At 43.5% G+C, this 5,724-nt stretch overlaps 1 pseudogene; it reads left to right on the top strand.

Moving 5' to 3' along the window:
* LOC103277082 overlaps positions 1-2,338 on the top strand; it is a 3,396-nt pseudogene extending 1,058 nt beyond the window's left edge.
* Positions 2,339-5,724: the final 3,386 nt, after the last annotated feature.

Raw genomic sequence — 5,724 nt, 5'->3', positions numbered from 1 at the left:
GGAGTATTGGGACTGGGAGACAGAGATCTCTGAGGAGAACGCACAGCGAGACCGAATGAACCTGCAGACCCTGATCCACTGCTACAACCAGAGCGAGGCCGGTGACCAGGTCACAGGTCACAGGTCACGACCTCACCCCATTCTCCACAAACGGCCTGGGTCGTCCGAGTTCAGGTTCGAGATTCACCCCGAGGCTGCGGGACCTGCCGAGACCCGAGACCCGGGAAGGCCTCAGGCGACTTTTACCCTGTTTCAAAAGCCCCGAGAGTTGGTCAGGGCGGAGACAGGGTCTCACACCCTCCAGGGGGTGTTTGGCTCCTCCGCGGGTACGAACAGCACGCCTACGACGGCGCCGATTACATCGCCCTGAACGAGGACCTGAGTTCTTGGACCGCGGCGGACACGGCGGCTCGGATCACCCAGCGCAAGTGGGAGAAAGCCCATGTGTCAAAGCGACACAAGGAGTAGCTGGAGGGGGAGTGTGTGGAGTAGCTGCTCAGACACCTGGAGAACGGGAAGGAGACGCTGCAGTGCGGGTACGAGAGGCCAGGAGTGCCTCTCTCACAGGTCCAGAGCAGGAAGAATCCTCCTGGGTTCCCAGATCCTGTTCCAGAGAGTGACTCTAAGGCCTGCCCTTCTCTCTGGGACAATAGAGATGGATGGAGTCTCTAAGGGAGGGGAGAAGACAATCCCTGAAATAGGGATCAGGGGTTCCCTTTGACCCCTGCAACAGCCTTGGATACCATGACTTTTTCTCTCAGGCCTTGTTCTCTACTTCACAATCAAGGTTTTTGGAGGTCTGATTTCAGCTCTCTGTAGTCACTCGGCCTCAACTCAGGTCAGGGCCAGAAGTCCCTTCTCTCTCCTCAGAGACTAGAACTTTCCAAGGAGTAGATTATCCCAGTTGCCTTTGTCAGGCTGGTGTGAACTTTGTGCTTCTTTCTCCACCCCGGTTGTCTTGTCCATTCTCAGGATGGTCACATGGGCACTGCTGGAGGGTCCCAGGAGGGATGCAAAGTGCCTACATTTTCTGACTCTTATTCAGATCCCCCAAAGACACACGTGACCCGCCATCCCAGCCCTGATGGGGATGTCACCCTGAGGTGCTGGGCCTTGGGCTTCTACCCTGCGGAGACCACACTGACCTGGCAGCGGGATGGAGAGGACCAAACTCAGGACATGGAGCTTGTGGAGACCAGGATTTCAGGAGATGGAACCTTTCAGAAGTGGGCAGCTGTGGTGGTGTCTTTAGGAGAGGAACAGAGATACACATGCCATGTGCAGCACAAGAGGCTGCCAGAGCCCCGTACCCTGAGATGAGGTAAGGAGGGTCATGGGATGTCAAGTCACTTTTCAGGAAAAGCAGGGTCCCTTCTGGAAACCCTCAGCAGGGTCTGGGCTGAGGCCTGAGTGTCAGGGCCTCTCACCTTTCCTTCCTTTCCCCAAGCTGTCTTTCCAGACCACCATTGTCATCATGGGAATCGTTCCTAGCCTGGTTCTTCTTGGAGCTGTGGTCACTGGAGATGTGATGTGGAGGAAGAAGAGCTCAGGTAGGGAAGGGATAAGGGATGGGGTCTGAGTTTTCTTGTCCTACTGAGGGTGTCAAGCCCCAGGGAGAAGTGTGTTCTTCCTTGTTACTGGAAAGTACTATCCACACACACATGCCTACCCAGCATGGAACCCTGTGTGTCAACACTTAATCTTTTGCAAAACACATCTGGAGATAAAGGACAGATGTTTTACTTTGATGATTGTGATAATGGGGGCCTGTTTCCCGGCAGTCATAGGTCACAAGGGAACCTCCCTCCTGAGGAAAGACCTCCAGAAGAACAGTTGATCCAGTCCTCTACATCTGCTTTCTTCATGTTCCTGAATCTGCCCTGAGTCTATCTATAGTCACAGTTCTGGAAACTTCTCAGGGTCCAGGTTTTGCCGATTCTTTTTTTTTTTTTTTTTGACTTGGAGTCTCACTCTGTTGCCCAGGCTGGAGTGCAGTGGCATGTTCATGGCCACTGCAGCCTCGACCTGCTGGACTTAGGTGATCCTTATGCCTCGGCCTTCCAAGTAGCTGGAACTACAGATGCATGCCACCATGCCTGGCTAATTTTTGGGATTTATTGTAGAGATGAGGTCTCACCTAGTAGCCCACGCTAGTCTCGAACCCCCAGGCTCAGGGGGTCTCAAAGTGCTGGGATTACAGGCTGAGCCACTGCACTCAACCTGCTGATTGTTTTAGGACCTCATGGCCTTGCCCTGTTCCTGGCCACTCACAGGTTGTTTTCTTCTCATAGTTGGTAAAAGAGGGAGCTATGCTCAGGCTGCCTGTAAATATGAATAGGGGCTTGTCCCTGAGGCCCTTGGAATGATGTAGACAGGAGCCCACTGGCCCCACAAATCTTCCTCTAACCACATCTCCTGTGAGTTCTGACCAGGTCCTGTTTTTGATCTACTCTAGGCATCTGGAGTAGACATATTCAGATGGCATTTTGTATATATATGTTAAATTCATTTGTTCTAAAGAGTAGTTTGAATCTAATGTTTTCTTACTGATTTTTTTCTTTCAGAATGATCCATTCATTGTTGAAAATGCAGTATTGATTCTCTCTACTGTTGCAATACAGAACTTTACATCCAACAGCAGCATAATACATATACTTCTCCAGTGCACATGAAACACTCTCCAGGATAGGTTGTATATTAGGCCATAAAATAAATTCTAATATTTAGAGAGGAGTGAAAGCATAACAGTATCTTTTCAACCATAATGTTATGAAACTACAAATCAATAACAGAAGAAACACTAGAAAATACACAAATATGTGCAAAATAAACAACATGTACCTGAATAACCAATGCACCAAATAAGAAATCAAAAGGAAAATTAAAACGTAACTTGGAACAAATGAAAATGGAAACACAACATACCAAAAATTATGAGATGCAGCAAAAGTAGTACTAAAAGGCATGTTTAAAGCAATAGATGTCTACATCAAACAAGGCGATCTCAATTGAACCCAATTCTACACCTCAGGGAACTAGAAAAAGAACAAATTATGTCCAGAGTTAGCAGAAAAAAAAGAAGGAAAAAAAAAAAAAAAACCAGAGTAGGAAAAAAAATGAAATGAAGATTAGGAAAGCAATGCAAATTCAATAAATCGAAGAGTTGGTTTATGAAAGAATAAGCAAAATCATCAAACTTTAAGCTAAGCTAAAAATAAAAAGGCAGAAGATTCAAATAAAATGAGAAATGAAAGAAGAGACATAACAGAAATATAAAGGATCTTAGAGACTATTATGAACAATTATCTGCCAACAAATTGGATAACCTAGAAGAGATGGATACATTTCTAGACACAACCTACCAACAGAATCATAAAAAATAAAAAATCTGAATAGACCTATAATGAGATTGAATGTGTAATTTAAAAATCTCCCATCAAAGAAAAGTTCAGGATTGGTCAGCTTTACTGCTGAATTTTGCCAAACACTTAAAGAATTAATACCAATCCTTCTCAAATGCTTCCAAAAAATTGAAGCAGAGGGAATACTTTCAAACTTATTTTATAGGTAATACCTCGATACCAAAGCAAGACAAGGACACTACAAGGGGAGAAAAACAAAAGTACAGGCCAGTATCTATGATGAACAATGGTGTAAAAATTGTCAAGAAAGCACTAGCAAACTGACTTCAACAGCACATTATAAAATGTTATGCCCATATCAACAGAATGAAGAACAAAAGCCATATGATCATCTCAGCAGATGCAGAAAAAGCATTTGACAAAATTCAGCCTCTTTTTCTGATAAAGAGTCTCTACAAATTAGGCATAAGAGGAATGTATCTCAACGTAATAAATACCATATGTGATAAGCTCAAACTCACATCATACTCAGTGGTAAAAGTTGCACATTTTTCCTCTAAGATCAGGAACAAGAAAATGATGCCCATCTGACATCTATTCAACAATTCAACATTGTATTGAAAATTCTAGGGAGAGCAGTTAGGCTAGAAAAAGAAACAAAAGGCATCCAAATGGGAAAAAATGAAGTAAAATTGCCTTTCTTTGCAGATAAGGTGGTCTTATACATAGAAAAACCCTAAATGCTCCACCAAAACACTGTTAGGACTGTAAACAAATTAAAGTTTCAAGATACAAAGTCAACACACAAAAATCAATAACATTTCTATACATTAGCAACAACCCATCTGCAATAGAAATCAAAAAGACAATCTCAGTTCTAATAGTATCAAAAGAATTACTTAGGAATACATTTAACCAAGGAGGTGAAAGTTATGCACACTTAAAACTATAGAATAGTAAAGAAAGAAACTGAAGACACAAATAAATGGGAAGATATCCTTGTTCATGAATTAGAAGACTCAATATTGTCAAAATATCCATAGTACCCAAGGTGGTGAACAGATTCAATGCAACCCCTATCAATAGATTCCAATGGCATTTTCACAGAAATATAAAAACAAACTTAAGATTTGAAAGGACATAAGATGGAGTCAATATAGCCAAAGAGCAGCCATTTTAACACTGCTTACCTTTATCATGTTTTTCTAGCACTTCACTTTAATTTACCCTCTAGGCGAGAACAGAACCAGTTTCTCAGAGGTAGGTGTTGATAATTGTTTTACAACTCCTCCCCATCTGGTTTTATATTAATTAGCTTTTATATTCCAAGTATTTGCATAAGACACAAGTTAACTGAATTAGCCCTTCATGACCTTTGTGACACAGACCCCATCAACATGGCAACACTCAGGTGACTAACCCACCCATCTGCATGCCATCTATCACCTGAAGTCAGTATCTGTGCTTAGCTGTCCCCTTCCTGAGACATGGAACATACCACCATCCAGTCACCTTAACGATCTACCCCATCAAGGGGAAGGTTTAAAAGCATTCAACCTCAAGCAGTCATTTGCCATTGCTTTGCTCAACTCTGGTCTGGTCACATGGCTCTTTGAACTGTGGTTGTCATGTCTCCCCAAGCTTTGGCCCCTCCCCTACCTTGGGGAGATGAAAATCTCTCTCTCTCTCTCTCTCTCTCTCTCGTCTCTCTCTAATTTACTTTCTAAATTATATTTTCCTAACTTCTGTGCAATTCTTTGCATCTTATGTACAGCATGGGATGGCAGATTCCCCCCTCTCCCCTCCCCCAGGTGGACCTAACATTTTGGAGGACCCAGCAAGGATTTTGACCTAACAAGATTCATATGGAACCAGAAGATATTCCAAATAGCTGAAGTAGGCATCACACTTCCAGATTTAAGTTGATATTATAAAGCTATAATAATCAAAACAGCATGTGCTGGCATTAAAAACACATAGGCCAGTGGATCAGAACAGAAAGCCCAGAAATACATCTATGCATATATGGTCATCTAATCTAGGAGAAAGGTGCAAAGAATTCACAACAGGGAAAGGATAGTCTCTTCAATAATTGAAAATGGGTAAACTGGATATTCACAAGAAAAAAATAAAAATAAAACTGTCCTGATCTTTTGTTTTTGTTTTTGAGTTGGAGTCTCACTCTGTCACCCAGACTGGAGGGTAGTGGCACGCTCCCGGCCACTGCAGCCTTGACCTGCTGGGCTCTAGCAATCCCTCCACCTCCGCCTTCCAAGTAGCTGGAACTATAGGCACGTGCTACCACGCCCGGCTAATTTTTGATTTATTGTAGAGATGAGGTCTTGCCAAATTGCCCAGGCGG

This window comes from Carlito syrichta, unplaced genomic scaffold, assembly GCF_000164805.1.
Source record: "Carlito syrichta isolate Samal-C Ts95f unplaced genomic scaffold, Tarsius_syrichta-2.0.1 Scaffold316474, whole genome shotgun sequence".
Lineage (NCBI taxonomy): Eukaryota > Metazoa > Chordata > Mammalia > Primates > Tarsiidae > Carlito > Carlito syrichta.
This window is presented reverse-complemented; position numbering and strand designations above follow the sequence as displayed.